The sequence below is a fragment of the Schistocerca nitens genome, chromosome 3, assembly GCF_023898315.1.
Source record: "Schistocerca nitens isolate TAMUIC-IGC-003100 chromosome 3, iqSchNite1.1, whole genome shotgun sequence".
Classification (NCBI taxonomy): Eukaryota; Metazoa; Arthropoda; class Insecta; order Orthoptera; family Acrididae; genus Schistocerca; species Schistocerca nitens.
The window spans coordinates 108896712-108914732 of NC_064616.1; positions in this window are offsets into that span (position 1 = coordinate 108896712).

An 18021-nucleotide genomic window follows, 5' to 3' on the forward strand; every position below is an offset into this window, starting at 1 on the left:
TTATGTTGGTGACGAGGCATTGGCTACCTTAAGAGAGTCATAGTGCTTCCTGCCAGTTGCTCACCCAAATACACATTTTGAGATACTGTGGCCAGTCTGCCTGAAGCGATACGCCACTAGTTGTGTATCTTAAGAGAAACATCGTTACTCTTGCCAGCGGTTTCTTGACTTTGAAGCTGTGATTATACTGGTGACGAGATATTGGCTACCCTAAGAGAGTCACAGTGTTTCGTGCCAGTTGCTCACCCAAATACACATTTTTTAGATACTGTTTCCAGTGTGCCTGAAGCGATACGCCACTAGTTGTGTATCTTAAGAGAAACATCGTTACTTTTGCCAGGGGTTTCTAGAAGTTGCTGATTTGATTCTGCTGGTGACGAGGCATTGGCTACCTCAAGAGAGTCATAGAGATTCCTGCCAGTTCTTCACCCAAATACACATTTTTTAGATACTCTTTCCAGTCTGCCTGATAGCTACGCCACTAGTTGTGTATCTTAAGAGTCATTGCAACTTTTGCCAGGGGTTTCTTGAAGTTGCTGATGTGATTATGCTGGTGACGAGGCATTGGATACCCTATGAGTGTCATAATGATTCCTGCTAGTTGCTCACCCAAATACACATTTTTTTGATACTTTGGCCAGTCTGCCTCAAGTGACACCCCACTAGCTGTGTATCTTATGAGAAGCTTCATTACCTTTGCAAGCGGTTTCTTGAAGTTGGTGATGGGATTATGTTGGTGACGAGGCATTGGCTACCTTAAGAGAGTCATAGTGCTTCCTGCCAGTTGCTCACCCAAATACACATTTTGAGATACTGTGGCCAGTCTGCCTGAAGCGATACGCCACTAGTTGTGTATCTTAAGAGAAACATCGTTACTCTTGCCAGCGGTTTCTTGACTTTGAAGCTGTGATTATACTGGTGACGAGATATTGGCTACCCTAAGAGAGTCACAGTGTTTCCTGCCAGTTGCTCACCCAAATACACATTTTTTAGATACTGTTTCCAGTGTGCCTGAAGCGATACGCCACTAGTTGTGTATCTTAAGAGAAACATCGTTACTTTTGAAAGGGGTTTCTAGAAGTTGCTGATTTGATTCTACTGGTGACGAGGCATTGGCTACCTCAAGAGAGTCATAGAGATTCCTGCCAGTTCTTCACCCAAATACACATTTTTTAGATACTCTTTCCAGTCTGCCTGATAGCTACGCCACTAGTTGTGTATCTTAAGAGTCATTGTAACTTTTGCCAGGGGTTTCTTGAAGTTGCTGATGTGATTATGCTGGTGACGAGGCATCGGCTACCCTATGAGAGTCATAGTGATTCCTGCTAGTTGCTCACCCAAATACACATTTTTTTGATACTTTGGCCAGTCTGCCTCAAGTGACACCCCACTAGCTGTGTATCTTATGAGAAGCTTCGTTACCTTTGCTAGCGGTTTCTTGAAGTTGGTGATGGGATTATGTTGGTGACGAGGCATTGGCTACCTTAAGAGAGTCATAGTGCTTCCTGCCAGTTGCTCACCCAAATACACATTTTGAGATACTGTGGCCAGTCTGCCTGAAGCGATACGCCACTAGTTGTGTATCTTAAGAGAAACATCGTTACTCTTGCCAGCGGTTTCTTGACTTTGAAGCTGTGATTATACTGGTGACGAGATATTGGCTACCCTAAGAGAGTCACAGTGTTTCGTGCCAGTTGCTCACCCAAATACACATTTTTTAGATACTGTTTCCAGTGTGCCTGAAGCGATACGCCACTAGTTGTGTATCTTAAGAGAAACATCGTTACTTTTGAAAGGGGTTTCTAGAAGTTGCTGATTTGATTCTACTGGTGACGAGGCATTGGCTACCTCAAGAGAGTCATAGAGATTCCTGCCAGTTCTTCACCCAAATACACATTTTTAGATACTCTTTCCAGTCTGCCTGATAGCTACGCCACTAGTTGTGTATCTTAAGAGTCATTGTAACTTTTGCCAGGGGTTTCTTGAAGTTGCTGATGTGATTATGCTGGTGACGAGGCATTGGCTACCCTATGAGTGTCATAGTGATTCCTGCTAGTTGCTCACCCAAATACACATTTTTTTGATACTTTGGCCAGTCTGCCTCAAGTGACACCCCACTAGCTGTGTATCTTATGAGAAGCTTCGTTACCTTTGCAAGCGGTTTCTTGAAGTTGGTGATGGGATTATGTTGGTGACGAGGCATTGGCTACCTTAAGAGAGTCATAGTGCTTCCTGCCAGTTGCTCACCCAAATACACATTTTGAGATACTGTGGCCAGTCTGCCTGAAGCGATACGCCACTAGTTGTGTATCTTAAGAGAAACATCGTTACTCTTGCCAGCGGTTTCTTGACTTTGAAGCTGTGATTATACTGGTGACGAGGCATTGGCTACCCTATGAGTGTCATAGTGATTCCTGCTAGTTGCTCACCCAAATACACATTTTTTTGATACTTTGGCCAGTCTGCCTCAAGTGACACCCCACTAGCTGTGTATCTTATGAGAAGCTTCGTTACCTTTGCAAGCGGTTTCTTGAAGTTGGTGATGGGAATATGTTGGTGACGAGCCATTGGCTACCTTAAGAGAGTCATAGTGCTTCCTGCCAGTTGCTCACCCAAATACACATTTTGAGATGCTGTGGCCAGTCTGCCTGAAGCGATACGCCACTAGTTGTGTATCTTAAGAGAAACATCGTTACTCTTGCCAGCAGTTTCTTGACTTTGAAGCTGTGATTATACTGGTGACGAGATATTGGCTACCCTAAGAGAGTCACAGTGTTTTGTGCCAGTTGCTCACCCAAATACACATTTTTTAGATACTGTTTCCAGTGTGCCTGAAGCGATACGCCACTAGTTGTGTATCTTAAGAGAAACATCGTTACTTTTGCCAGGGGTTTCTAGAAGTTGCTGATTTGATTCTGCTGGTGACGAGGCATTGGATACCTCAAGACAGTCATAGAGATTCCTGCCAGTTCTTCACCCAAATACACATTTTTTAGATACTCTTTCCAGTCTGCCTGATAGCTACGCCACTAGTTGTGTATCTTAAGAGTCATTGTAAGTTTTGCCAGGGGTTTCTTGAAGTTGCTGATGTGATTATGCTGGTGACGAGGCATCGGCTACCCTATGAGTGTCATAGTGATTCCTGCTAGTTGCTCACCCAAATACACATTTTTTTGATACTTTGGCCAGTCTGCCTCAAGTGACACCCCACTAGCTGTGTATCTTATGAGAAGCTTCGTTACCTTTGCAAGCGGTTTCTTGAAGTTGGTGATGGGATTATGTTGGTGACGAGGCATTGGCTACCTTAAGAGAGTCATAGTGCTTCCTGCCAGTTGCTCACCCAAATACACATTTTGAGATACTGTGGCCAGTCTGCCTGAAGCGATACGCCACTAGTGTATCTTAAGAGAAACATCGTTACTCTTGCCAGCGGTTTCTTGACTTTGAAGCTGTGATTATACTGGTGACGAGATATTGGCTACCCTAAGAGAGTCACAGTGTTTCGTGCCAGTTGCTCACCCAAATACACATTTTTTAGATACTGTTTCCAGTGTGCCTGAAGCGATACGCCACTAGTTGTGTATCTTAAGAGAAACATCGTTACTTTTGAAAGGGGTTTCTAGAAGTTGCTGATTTGATTCTACTGGTAACGAGGCATTGGCTACCTCAAGAGAGTCATAGAGATTCCTGCCAGTTCTTCACCCAAATACACATTTTTTAGATACTCTTTCCAGTCTGCCTGATAGCTACGCCACTAGTTGTGTATCTTAAGAGTCATTGTAACTTTTGCCAGGGGTTTCTTGAAGTTGCTGATGTGATTATGCTGGTGACGAGGCATTGGCTACCCTATGAGTGTCATAGTGATTCCCGCTAGTTGCTCACCCAAATACACATTTTTTTGATACTTTGGCCAGTCTGCCTCAAGTGACACCCCACTAGCTGTGTATCTTATGAGAAGCTTCGTTACCTTTGCAAGCGGTTTCTTGAAGTTGGTGATGGGAATATGTTGGTGACGAGGCATTGGCTACCTTAAGAGAGTCATAGTGCTTCCTGCCAGTTGCTCACCCAAATACACATTTTGAGATGCTGTGGCCAGTCTGCCTGAAGCGATACGCCACTAGTTGTGTATCTTAAGAGAAACATCGTTACTCTTGCCAGCGGTTTCTTGACTTTGAAGCTGTGATTATACTGGTGACGAGATATTGGCTACCCTAAGAGAGTCACAGTGTTTCGTGCCAGTTGCTCACCCAAATACACATTTTTTAGATACAGCTTCCAGTGTGCCTGAAGCGATACGCCACTAGTTGTGTATCTTAAGAGAAACATCGTTACTTTTGCCAGGGGTTTCTAGAAGTTGCTGATTTAATTCTGCTGGTGACGAGGCATTGGCTACCTCAAGAGAGTCATAGAGATTCCTGCCAGTTCTTCACCCAAATACACATTTTTTAGATACTCTTTCCAGTCTGCCTGATAGCTACGCCACTAGTTGTGTATCTTAAGAGTCATTGTAAGTTTTGCCAGGGGTTTCTTGAAGTTGCTGATGTGATTATGCTGGTGACGAGGCATCGGCTACCCTATGAGTGTCATAGTGATTCCTGCTAGTTGCTCACCCAAATACACATTTTTTTGATACTTTGGCCAGTCTGCCTCAAGTGACACCCCACTAGCTGTGTATCTTATGAGAAGCTTCGTTACCTTTGCAAGCGGTTTCTTGAAGTTGGTGATGGGATTATGTTGGTGACGAGGCATTGGCTACCTTAAGAGAGTCATAGTGCTTCCTGCCAGTTGCTCACCCAAATACACATTTTGAGATACTGTGGCCAGTCTGCCTGAAGCGATACGCCACTAGTTGTGTATCTTAAGAGAAACATCGTTACTCTTGCCAGCGGTTTCTTGACTTTGAAGCTGTGATTATACTGGTGACGAGATATTGGCTACCCTAAGAGAGTCACAGTGTTTCGTGCCAGTTGCTCACCCAAATACACATTTTTTAGATACTGTTTCCAGTGTGCCTGAAGCTATACGCCACTAGTTGTGTATCTTAAGAGAAACATCGTTACTTTTGAAAGGGGTTTCTACAAGTTGCTGATTTGATTCCACTGGTGACGAGGCATTGGCTACCTCAAGAGAGTCATAGAGATTCCTGCCAGTTCTTCACCCAAATACACATTTTTTAGATACTCTTTCCAGTCTGCCTGATAGCTACGCCACTAGTTGTGTATCTTAAGAGTCATTGTAACTTTTGCCAGGGGTTTCTTGAAGTTGCTGATGTGATTATGCTGGTGACGAGGCATTGGCTACCCTATGAGTGTCATAGTGATTCCTGCTAGTTGCTCACCCAAATACACATTTTTTTTGATACTTTGGCCAGTCTGCCTCAAGTGACACCCCACTAGCTGTGTATCTTATGAGAAGCTTCGTTACCTTTGCAAGCGGTTTCTTGAAGTTGGTGATGGGATTATGTTGGTGACGAGGCATTGGCTACCTTAAGAGAGTCATAGTGCTTCCTGCCAGTTGCTCACCCAAATACACATTTTGAGATACTGTGGCCAGTCTGCCTGAAGCGATACGCCACTAGTTGTGTATCTTAAGAGAAACATCGTTACTCTTGCCAGCGGTTTCTTGACTTTGAAGCTGTGATTATACTGGTGACGAGATATTGGCTACCCTAAGAGAGTCACAGTGTTTCGTGCCAGTTGCTCACCCAAACACACATTTTTTAGATACTGTTTCCAGTGTGCCTGAAGCGATACGCCACTAGTTGTGTATCTTAAGAGAAACATCGTTACTTTTGCCACGGGTTTTTAGAAGTTGCTGATTTGATTCTGCTGGTGACGAGGCATTGGCTACCTCAACAGAGTCATAGAGATTCCTGTCAGTTCGTCACCCAAATACACGTTTTTTAGATACTCTTTCCAGTCTGCCTGATAGCTACGCCACTAGTTGTGTATCTTAAGAGTCATTGTAACTTTTGCCAGGGGTTTCTTGAAGTTGCTGATGTGATTATGCTGGTGACGAGGCATTGGCTACCCTATGAGTGTCATAGTGATTCCCGCTAGTTGCTCACCCAAATACACATTTTTTTGATGCTTTGGCCAGTCTGCCTCAAGTGACACCCCACTAGCTGTGTATCTTATGAGAAGCTTCGTTACCTTTGCAAGCGGTTTCTTGAAGTTGGTGATGGGATTATGTTGGCGACGAGGCATTGGCTACCTTAAGAGAGTCATAGTGCTTCCTGCCAGTTGCTCACCCAAATACACATTTTGAGATACTGTGGCCAGTCTGCCTGAAGCGATACGCCACTAGTTGTGTATCTTAAGAGAAACATCGTTACTCCTGCCAGCGGTTTCTTGACTTTGAAGCTGTGATTATACTGGTGCCGAGATATTGGCTACCCTAAGAGAGTCACAGTGTTTCCTGCCAGTTGCTCACCCAAATACACATTTTTTAGATACTGTTTCCAGTGTGCCTGAAGCGATACGCCACTAGTTGTGTATCTTAAGAGAAACATCGTTACTTTTGAAAGGGGTTTCTAGAAGTTGCTCATTTGATTCTACTGGTGACGAGGCATTGGCTACCTCAAGAGAGTCATAGAGATTCCTGCCAGTTCTTCACCCAAATACACATTTTTTAGATACTCTTTCCAGTCTGCCTGATAGCTACGCCACTAGTTGTGTATCTTAAGAGTCATTGTAAGTTTTGCCAGGGGTTTCTTGAAGTTGCTGATGTGATTATGCTGGTGACGAGGCATCGGCTACCCTATGAGTGTCATAGTGATTCCTGCTAGTTGCTCACCCAAATACACATTTTTTTTGATACTTTGGCCAGTCTGCCTCAAGTGACACCCCACTAGCTGTGTATCTTATGAGAAGCTTCGTTACCTTTGCAAGCGGTATCTTGAAGTTGGTGATGGGATTATGTTGGTGATGAGGCATTGGCTACCTTAAGAGAGTCATATGGCTTCCTGCCAGTTGCTCACCCAAATACACATTTTGAGATACTGTGGCCAGTCTGCCTGAAGCGATACGCCACTAGTTGTGTATCTTAAGAGAAACATCGTTACTCTTGCCAGCGGTTTCTTGACTTTGAAGCTGTGATTATACTGGTGACGAAATATTGGCTACCCTAAGAGAGTCACAGTGTTTCCTGCCAGTTGGTCACCCAAATACACATTTTTTAGATACTGTTTCCAGTGTGCCTGAGGCGATACGCCACTAGTTGTGTATCTTAAGAGAAACATCGTTACTTTTGCCAGGGGTTTCTAGCAGTTGCTGATTTGATTCTGCTGGTGACGAGGCATTGGCTACCTCAAGAGAGTCATAGAGATTCCTGCCAGTTCTTCACCCAAATACACATTTTTTAGATACTCTTTCCAGTCTGCCTGATAGCTACGCCACTAGATGTATATCTTAAGAGTCATTGTAACTTTTGCCAGGGGTTTCTTGAAGTTGCTGATGGGATTATGCTGGTGACGAGGCATTGGCTACCCTATGAGTGTCATAGTGATTCCTGCTAGTTGCTCACCCAAATACACATTTTTTTGATACTTTGGCCAGTCTGCCTCAAGTGACACCCCCCTAGCTGTGTATCTTATGAGAAGCTTCGTTACCTTTGCAAGCGGTTTCTTGAAGTTGGTGATGGGATTATGTTGGTGACGAGGCATTGGCTACCCTAAGAGAGTCATAGTGCTTCCTGCCAGTTGCTCACCCAAATACACATTTTGAGATACTGTGGCCAGTCTGCCTGAAGCGATACGCCACTAGTTGTGTATCTTAAGAGAAACATCGTTACTTTTGAAAGGGGTTTCTAGAAGTTGCTGATTTGATTCTACTGGTGACGAGGCATTGGATACCTCAAGAGAGTCATAGAGATTCCTGCCAGTTCTTCACCCAAATACACATTTTTTAGATACTCTTTCCAGTCTGCCTGATAGCTACGCCACTAGTTGTGTATCTTAAGAGTCATTGTAAGTTTTGCCAGGGGTTTCTTGAAGTTGCTGATGTGATTATGCTGGTGACGATGCATTGGCTACCCTATGAGTGTCATAGTGATTCCCGCTAGTTGCTCACCCAAATACACATATTTTTGATGCTTTGGCCAGTCTGCCTCAAGTGACACCCCACTAGCTGTGTATCTTATGAGAAGCTTCGTTACCTTTGCAAGCGGTTTCTTGAAGTTGGTGATGGGATTATGTTGGTGATGAGGCATTGGCTACCTTAAGAGAGTCATATGGCTTCCTGCCAGTTGCTCACCCAAATACACATTTTGAGATACTGTGGCCAGTCTGCCTGAAGCGATACGCCACTAGTTGTGTATCTTAAGAGAAACATCGTTACTCTTGCCAGCGGTTTCTTGACTTTGAAGCTGTGATTAGACTGGTGACGAAATATTGGCTACCCTAAGAGAGTCACAGTGTTTCCTGCCAGTTGGTCACCCAAATACACATTTTTTAGATACTGTTTCCAGTGTGCCTGAGGCGATACGCCACTAGTTGTGTATCTTAAGAGGAACATCGTTACTTTTGCCAGGGGTGTCTAGCAGTTGCTGATTTGATTCTGCTGGTGACGAGGCATTGGCTACCTCAAGAGAGTCATAGAGATTCCTGCCAGTTCTTCACCCAAATACACATTTTTTAGATACTCTTTCCAGTCTGCCTGATAGCTACGCCACTAGTTGTATATCTTAAGAGTCATTGTAACTTTTGCCAGGGGTTTCTTGAAGTTGCTGATGGGATTATGCTGGTGACGAGGCATTGGCTACCCTATGAGTGTCATAGTGATTCCTGCTAGTTGCTCACCCAAATACACATTTTTTTGATACTTTGGCCAGTCTGCCTCAAGTGACACCCCCCTAGCTGTGTATCTTATGAGAAGCTTCGTTACCTTTGCAAGCGGTTTCTTGAAGTTGGTGATGGGATTATGTTGGTGACGAGGCATTGGCTACCCTAAGAGAGTCATAGTGCTTCCTGCCAGTTGCTCACCCAAATACACATTTTGAGATACTGTGGCCTGTCTGCCTGAAGCGATACGCCACTAGTTGTGTATCTTAAGAGAAACATCGTTAATCTTGCCAGTTGTTTCTTGACTTTGAAGCTGTGATTATACTGGTGACGAGATATTGGCTACCCTAAGAGAGTCACAGTGTTTCGTGCCAGTTGCTCACCCAAATACCCATTTTTTAGATACTGTTTCCAGTGTGCCTGAGGCGATACGCCACTAGTTGTGTATCTTAAGAGAAACATCGTTACTTTTGACAGGGGTTTCTAGAAGTTGCTGATTTGATTCTGCTGGTGACGAGGCATTGGCTACCTCAAGAGAGTCATAGAGATTCCTGCCAGTTCTTCACCCAAATACACATTTTTTAGATACTCTTTCCAGTCTGCCTGATAGCTACGCCACTAGTTGTATATCTTAAGAGTCATTGTAACTTTTGCCAGGGGTTTCTTGAAGTTGCTGATGGGATTATGCTGGTGACGAGGCATTGGCTACCCTATGAGTGTCATAGTGATTCCTGCTAGTTGCTCACCCAAATACACATTTTTTTGATACTTTGGCCAGTCTGCCTCAAGTGACACCCCCCTAGCTGTGTATCTTATGAGAAGCTTCGTTACCTTTGCAAGCGGTTTCTTGAAGTTGGTGATGGGATTATGTTGGTGACGAGGCATTGGCTACCCTAAGAGAGTCATAGTGCTTCCTGCCAGTTGCTCACCCAAATACACATTTTGAGATACTGTGGCCTGTCTGCCTGAAGCGATACGCCACTAGTTGTGTATCTTAAGAGAAACATCGTTAATCTTGCCAGTTGTTTCTTGACTTTGAAGCTGTGATTATACTGGTGACGAGATATTGGCTACCCTAAGAGAGTCACAGTGTTTCGTGCCAGTTGCTCACCCAAATACCCATTTTTTAGATACTGTTTCCAGTGTGCCTGAGGCGATACGCCACTAGTTGTGTATCTTAAGAGAAACATCGTTACTTTTGACAGGGGTTTCTAGAAGTTGCTGATTTGATTCTGCTGGTGACGAGGCATTGGCTACCTCAAGAGAGTCATAGAGATTCCTGCCAGTTCTTCACCCAAATACACATTTTTTAGATACTCTTTCCAGTCTGCCTGATAGCTACGCCACTAGTTGTGTATCTTAAGAGTCATTGTAACTTTTGCCATGGGTTTCTTGAAGTTGCTGATGTGATTATGCTGGTGACGAGGCATTGGCCACCCTATGAGTGTCATAGTGATTCCTGCTAGTTGCTCACCCAAATACACATTTTTTTGATGCTTTGGCCAGTCTGCCTCAAGTGACACCCCACTAGCTGTGTATCTTATGAGAAGCTTCGTTACCTTTGCAAGCGGTTTCTTGAAGTTGGTGATGGGATTATGTTGGCGACGAGGCATTGGCTACCTTAAGAGAGTCATAGTGCTTCCTGCCAGTTGCTCACCCAAATACACATTTTGAGATACTGTGGCCAGTCTGCCTGAAGCGATACGCCACTAGTTGTGTATCTTAAGAGAAACATCGTTACTCTTGCCAGCGGTTTCTTGACTTTGAAGATGTGATTATACTGGTGACGAGATATTGGCTACCCTAAGAGAGTCACAGTGTTTCCTGCCAGTTGCTCACCCAAATACACATTTTTTAGATACTGTTTCCAGTGTGCCTGAAGCGATACGCCACTAGTTGTGTATCTTAAGAGAAACATCGTTACTTTTGAAAGGGGTTTCTAGAAGTTGCTGATTTGATTCTACTGGTGACGAGGCATTGGCTACCTCAAGAGAGTCATAGAGATTCCTGCCAGTTCTTCACCCAAATACACATTTTTTAGATACTCTTTCCAGTCTGCCTGATAGCTACGCCACTAGTTGTGTATCTTAAGAGTCATTGTAACTTTTGCCAGGGGTTTCTTGAAGTTGCTGATGTGATTATGCTGGTGACGATGCATTGGCTACCCTATGAGTGTCATAGTGATTCCCGCTAGTTGCTCACCCAAATACACATATTTTTGATGCTTTGGCCAGTCTGCCTCAAGTGACACCCCACTAGCTGTGTATCTTATGAGAAGCTTCGTTACCTTTGCAAGCGGTTTCTTGAAGTTGGTGATGGGATTATGTTGGCGACGAGGCATTGGCTACCTTAAGAGAGTCATAGTGCTTCCTGCCAGTTGCTCACCCAAATACACATTTTGAGATACTGTGGCCAGTCTGCCTGAAGCGATACGCCACTAGTTGTGTATCTTAAGAGAAACATCGTTAATCTTGCCAGCGGTTTCTTGACTTTGAAGCTGTGATTATACTGGTGACGAGATATTGGCTACCCTAAGAGAGTCACAGTGTTTCGTGCCAGTTGCTCACCCAAATACACATTTTTTAGATACTGTTTCCAGTGTGCCTGAGGCGATAAGCCACTAGTTGTGTATCTTAAGAGAAACATCGTTACTTTTGACAGGGGTTTCTAGAAGTTGCTGATTTGATTCTGCTGGTGACGAGGCATTGGCTACCTCAAGAGAGTCATAGAGATTCCTGCCAGTTCTTCACCTAAATACACATTTTTTAGATACTCTTTCCAGTCTGCCTGATAGCTACGCCACTAGTTGTGTATCTTAAGAGTCATTGTAACTTTTGCCAGGGGTTTCTTGAAGTTGCTGATGTGATTATGCTGGGGACGAGGCATTGGCTACCCTATGAGTGTCATAGTGATTCCTGCTAGTTGCTCACCCAAATACACATTTTTTTGATACTTTGGCCAGTCTGCCTCAAGTGACACCCCACTAGATGTGTATCTTATGAGAAGCTTCGTTACCTTTGCAAGCGGTTTCTTGAAGTTGGTGATGGGATTATGTTGGCGACGAGGCATTGGCTACCTTAAGAGAGTCATAGTGCTTCCTGCCAGTTGCTCACCCAAATACACATTTTGAGATACTGTGGCCAGTCTGCCTGAAGCGATACGCCACTAGTTGTGTATCTTAAGAGAAACATCGTTACTCTTGCCAGCGGTTTCTTGACTTTGAAGCTGTGATTATACTGGTGACGAGATATTGGCTACCCTAAGAGAGTCATAGTGTTTCCTGCCAGTTGCTCACCCAAATACACATTTTTTAGATACTGTTTCCAGTGTGCCTGAAGCGATACGCCACTAGTTGTGTATCTTAAGAGAAACATCGTTACTTTTGAAAGGGGTTTCTAGAAGTTGCTGATTTGATTCTACTGGTGACGAGGCATTGGCTACCTCAAGAGAGTCATAGAGATTCCTGCCAGTTCTTCACCCAAATACACATTTTGTAGATACTCTTTCCAGTCTGCCTGATAGCTACGCCACTAGTTGTGTATCTTAAGAGTCATTGTAAGTTTTGCCAGGGGTTTCTTGAAGTTGCTGATGTGATTATGCTGGTGACGAGGCATTGGATACCCTATGAGTGTCATAATGATTCCTGCTAGTTGCTCACCCAAATACACATTTTTTTGATACTTTGGCCAGTCTGCCTCAAGTGACACCCCACTAGCTGTGTATCTTATGAGAAGCTTCGTTACCTTTGCAAGCGGTTTCTTGAAGTTGGTGATGGGATTATGTTGGCGACGAGGCATTGGCTACCTTAAGAGAGTCATAGTGCTTCCTGCCAGTTGCTCACCCAAATACACATTTTGAGATACTGTGGCCAGTCTGCCTGAAGCGATACGCCACTAGTTGTGTATCTTAAGAGAAACATCGTTAATCTTGCCAGCGGTTTCTTGACTTTGAAGCTGTGATTATACTGGTGACGAGATATTGGCTACCCTAAGAGAGTCACAGTGTTTCGTGCCAGTTGCTCACCCAAATACACATTTTTTAGATACTGTTTCCAGTGTGCCTGAGGCGATACGCCACTAGTTGTGTATCCTAAGAGAAACATCGTTACTTTTGACAGGGGTTTCTAGAAGTTGCTGATTTGATTCTGCTGGTGACGAGGCATTGGCTACCTCAAGAGAGTCATAGAGATTCCTGCCAGTTCTTCACCCAAATACACATTTTTTAGATACTCTTTCCAGTCTGCCTGATAGCTACGCCACTAGTTGTATATCTTAAGAGTCATTGTAACTTTTGCCAGGGGTTTCTTGAAGTTGCTGATGGGATTATGCTGGTGACGAGGCATTGGCTACCCTATGAGTGTCATAGTGATTCCTGCTAGTTGCTCACCCAAATACACATTTTTTTGATACTTTGGCCAGTCTGCCTCAAGTGACACCCCCCTAGCTGTGTATCTTATGAGAAGCTTCGTTACCTTTGCAAGCGGTTTCTTGAAGTTGGTGATGGGATTATGTTGGTGACGAGGCATTGGCTACCCTAAGAGAGTCATAGTGCTTCCTGCCAGTTGCTCACCCAAATACACATTTTGAGATACTGTGGCCTGTCTGCCTGAAGCGATACGCCACTAGTTGTGTATCTTAAGAGAAACATCGTTAATCTTGCCAGTTGTTTCTTGACTTTGAAGCTGTGATTATACTGGTGACGAGATATTGGCTACCCTAAGAGAGTCACAGTGTTTCGTGCCAGTTGCTCACCCAAATACCCATTTTTTAGATACTGTTTCCAGTGTGCCTGAGGCGATACGCCACTAGTTGTGTATCTTAAGAGAAACATCGTTACTTTTGACAGGGGTTTCTAGAAGTTGCTGATTTGATTCTGCTGGTGACGAGGCATTGGCTACCTCAAGAGAGTCATAGAGATTCCTGCCAGTTCTTCACCCAAATACACATTTTTTAGATACTCTTTCCAGTCTGCCTGATAGCTACGCCACTAGTTGTGTATCTTAAGAGTCATTGTAACTTTTGCCATGGGTTTCTTGAAGTTGCTGATGTGATTATGCTGGTGACGAGGCATTGGCCACCCTATGAGTGTCATAGTGATTCCTGCTAGTTGCTCACCCAAATACACATTTTTTTGATGCTTTGGCCAGTCTGCCTCAAGTGACACCCCACTAGCTGTGTATCTTATGAGAAGCTTCGTTACCTTTGCAAGCGGTTTCTTGAAGTTGGTGATGGGATTATGTTGGCGACGAGGCATTGGCTACCCTATGAGTGTCATAGTGATTCCTGCTAGTTGCTCACCCAAATACACATTTTTTTGATACTTTGGCCAGTCTGCCTCAAGTGACACCCCACTAGATGTGTATCTTATGAGAAGCTTCGTTACCTTTGCAAGCGGTTTCTTGAAGTTGGTGATGGGATTATGTTGGCGACGAGGCATTGGCTACCTTAAGAGAGTCATAGTGCTTCCTGCCAGTTGCTCACCCAAATACACATTTTGAGATACTGTGGCCAGTCTGCCTGAAGCGATACGCCACTAGTTGTGTATCTTAAGAGAAACATCGTTACTCTTGCCAGCGGTTTCTTGACTTTGAAGCTGTGATTATACTGGTGACGAGATATTGGCTACCCTAAGAGAGTCATAGTGTTTCCTGCCAGTTGCTCACCCAAATACACATTTTTTAGATACTGTTTCCAGTGTGCCTGAAGCGATACGCCACTAGTTGTGTATCTTAAGAGAAACATCGTTACTTTTGAAAGGGGTTTCTAGAAGTTGCTGATTTGATTCTACTGGTGACGAGGCATTGGCTACCTCAAGAGAGTCATAGAGATTCCTGCCAGTTCTTCACCCAAATACACATTTTGTAGATACTCTTTCCAGTCTGCCTGATAGCTACGCCACTAGTTGTGTATCTTAAGAGTCATTGTAAGTTTTGCCAGGGGTTTCTTGAAGTTGCTGATGTGATTATGCTGGTGACGAGGCATTGGATACCCTATGAGTGTCATAATGATTCCTGCTAGTTGCTCACCCAAATACACATTTTTTTGATACTTTGGCCAGTCTGCCTCAAGTGACACCCCACTAGCTGTGTATCTTATGAGAAGCTTCGTTACCTTTGCAAGCGGTTTCTTGAAGTTGGTGATGGGATTATGTTGGCGACGAGGCATTGGCTACCTTAAGAGAGTCATAGTGCTTCCTGCCAGTTGCTCACCCAAATACACATTTTGAGATACTGTGGCCAGTCTGCCTGAAGCGATACGCCACTAGTTGTGTATCTTAAGAGAAACATCGTTAATCTTGCCAGCGGTTTCTTGACTTTGAAGCTGTGATTATACTGGTGACGAGATATTGGCTACCCTAAGAGAGTCACAGTGTTTCGTGCCAGTTGCTCACCCAAATACACATTTTTTAGATACTGTTTCCAGTGTGCCTGAGGCGATACGCCACTAGTTGTGTATCTTAAGAGAAACATCGTTACTTTTGACAGGGGTTTCTAGAAGTTGCTGATTTGATTCTGCTGGTGACGAGGCATTGGCTACCTCAAGAGAGTCATAGAGATTCCTGCCAGTTCTTCACCCAAATACACATTTTTTAGATACTCTTTCCAGTCTGCCTGATAGCTACGCCACTAGTTGTGTATCTTAATAGTCATTGTAACTTTTGCCATGGGTTTCTTGAAGTTGCTGATGTGATTATGCTGGTGACGAGGCATTGGCCACCCTATGAGTGTCATAGTGATTCCCGCTAGTTGCTCACCCAAATACACATTTTTTTGATGCTTTGGCCAGTCTGCCTCAAGTGACACCCCACTAGCTGTGTATCTTATGAGAAGCTTCGTTACCTTTGCAAGCGGTTTCTTGAAGTTGGTGATGGGATTATGTTGGCGACGAGGCATTGGCTACCTTAAGAGAGTCATAGTGCTTCCTGCCAGTTGCTCACCCAAATACACATTTTGAGATACTGTGGCCAGTCTGCCTGAAGCGATACGCCACTAGTTGTGTATCTTAAGAGAAACATCGTTACTCTTGCCAGCGGTTTCTTGACTTTGAAGATGTGATTATACTGGTGACGAGATATTGGCTACCCCAAGAGAGTCACAGTGTTTCCTGCCAGTTGCTCACCCAAATACACATTTTTTAGATACTGTTTCCAGTGTGCCTGAAGCGATACGCCACTACTTGTGTATCTTAAGAGAAACATCGTTACTTTTGAAAGGGGTTTCTAGAAGTTGCTGATTTGATTCTACTGGTGACGAGGCATTGGCTACCTCAAGAGAGTCATAGAGATTCCTGCCAGTTCTTCACCCAAATACACATTTTTTTGATACTCTTTCCAGTCTGCCTGATAGCTACGCCACTAGTTGTGTATCTTAAGAGTCATTGTAACTTTTGCCAGGGGTTTCTTGAAGTTGCTGATGTGATTATGCTGGTGACGAGGCATTGGCTACCCTATGAGTGTCATAGTGATTCCCGCTAGTTGCTCACCCAAATACACATTTTTTTGATGCTTTGGCCAGTCTGCCTCAAGTGACACCCCACTAGCTGTGTATCTTATGAGAAGCTTCGTTACCTTTGCAAGCGGTTTCTTGAAGTTGGTGATGGGATTATGTTGGCGACGAGGCATTGGCTACCTTAAGAGAGTCATAGTGCTTCCTGCCAGTTGCTCACCCAAATACACATTTTGAGATACTGTGGCCAGTCTGCCTGAAGCGATACGCCACTAGTTGTGTATCTTAAGAGAAACATCGTTAATCTTGCCAGCGGTTTCTTGACTTTGAAGCTGTGATTATACTGGTGACGAGATATTGGCTACCCTAAGAGAGTCACAGTGTTTCGTGCCAGTTGCTCACCCAAATACACATTTTTTAGATACTGTTTCCAGTGTGCCTGAGGCGATACGCCACTAGTTGTGTATCTTAAGAGAAACATCGTTACTTTTGACAGGGGTTTCTAGAAGTTGCTGATTTGATTCTGCTGGTGACGAGGCATTGGCTACCTCAAGAGAGTCATAGAGACTCCTGCCAGTTCTTCACCCAAATACACATTTTTTAGATACTCTTTCCAGTCTGCCTGATAGCTACGCCACTAGTTGTGTATCTTAAGAGTCATTGTAACTTTTGCCATGGGTTTCTTGAAGTTGCTGATGTGATTATGCTGGTGACGAGGCATTGGCTACCCTATGAGTGTCATAGTGATTCCTGCTAGTTGCTCACCTAAATACACATTTTTTTGATACTTTGGCCAGTCTGCCTCAAGTGACACCCCACTAGCTGTGTGTCTTATGAGAAGCTTCGTTACCTTTGCAAGCGGTTTCTTGAAGTTGGTGATGGGATTATGTTGGCGACGAGGCATTGGCTACCTTAAGAGAGTCATAGTGCTTCCTGCCAGTTGCTCACCCAAATACACATTTTGAGATACTGTGGCCAGTCTGCCTGAAGCGATACGCCACTAGTTGTGTATCTTAAGAGAAACATCGTTACTCTTGCCAGCGGTTTCTTGACTTTGAAGCTGTGATTATACTGGTGACGAGATATTGGCTACCCTAAGAGAGTCATAGTGTTTCCTGCCAGTTGCTCACCCAAATACACATTTTTTAGATACTGTTTCCAGTGTGCCTGAAGCGATACGCCACTAGTTGTGTATCTTAAGAGAAACATCGTTACTTTTGAAAGGGGTTTCTAGAAGTTGCTGATTTGATTCTACTGGTGACGAGGCATTGGCTACCTCAAGAGAGTCATAGAGATTCCTGCCAGTTCTTCACCCAAATACACATTTTTTAGATACTCTTTCCAGTCTGCCTGATAGCTACGCCACTAGTTGTGTATCTTAAGAGTCATTGTAAGTTTTGCCAGGGGTTTCTTGAAGTTGCTGATGTGATTATGCTGGTGACGAGGCATTGGATACCCTATGAGTGTCATAATGATTCCTGCTAGTTGCTCACCCAAATACACATTTTTTTGATACTTTGGCCAGTCTGCCTCAAGTGACACCCCACTAGCTGTGTATCTTATGAGAAGCTTCGTTACCTTTGCAAGCGGTTTCTTGAAGTTGGTGATGGGATTATGTTGGTGACGAGGCATTGGCTACCTTAAGAGAGTCATAGTGCTTCCTGCCAGTTGCTCACCCAAATACACATTTTGAGATACTGTGGCCAGTCTGCCTGAAGCGATACGCCACTAGTTGTGTATCTTAAGAGAAACATCGTTAATCTTGCCAGCGGTTTCTTGACTTTGAAGCTGTGATTAT